Below are 381 nucleotides of genomic sequence, written 5' to 3' on the forward strand. Positions count from 1 at the left end.
GGCTTAACCACAGAGTGTAAAACACTCTTCTGCTCTCTTCAACCCCTCTCCCTGCCAGGAATGTTACCACATTGTAAAGATAAGTGGTATTGCTGAATGAAAACCAGCTGGTGGACCACAAAAGTGATGTGGCATTGAGTTTGATGATCAAACGGTTTAATGATGGAGCAAAACTATCCGAAACAATACGCCGCAGGGAACATGACAGGTGCCATATCGGAGGGCTCTCGGCTATCTTTGAGAATGGGTTTTCTTAATGCGCACCAAAAGCTCCGTAGACGGACATTTCTCCATTCTGCCTATATTAGAACATGGCTGTGGGACAGCCCATAAGCCTTCACAAGGATTTTACCAGGAAATCATTATTTTTCGAGGTATGGT

This window comes from Dermacentor andersoni, unplaced genomic scaffold, assembly GCF_023375885.2.
Source record: "Dermacentor andersoni unplaced genomic scaffold, qqDerAnde1_hic_scaffold ctg00000039.1, whole genome shotgun sequence".
Classification (NCBI taxonomy): Eukaryota; Metazoa; Arthropoda; class Arachnida; order Ixodida; family Ixodidae; genus Dermacentor; species Dermacentor andersoni.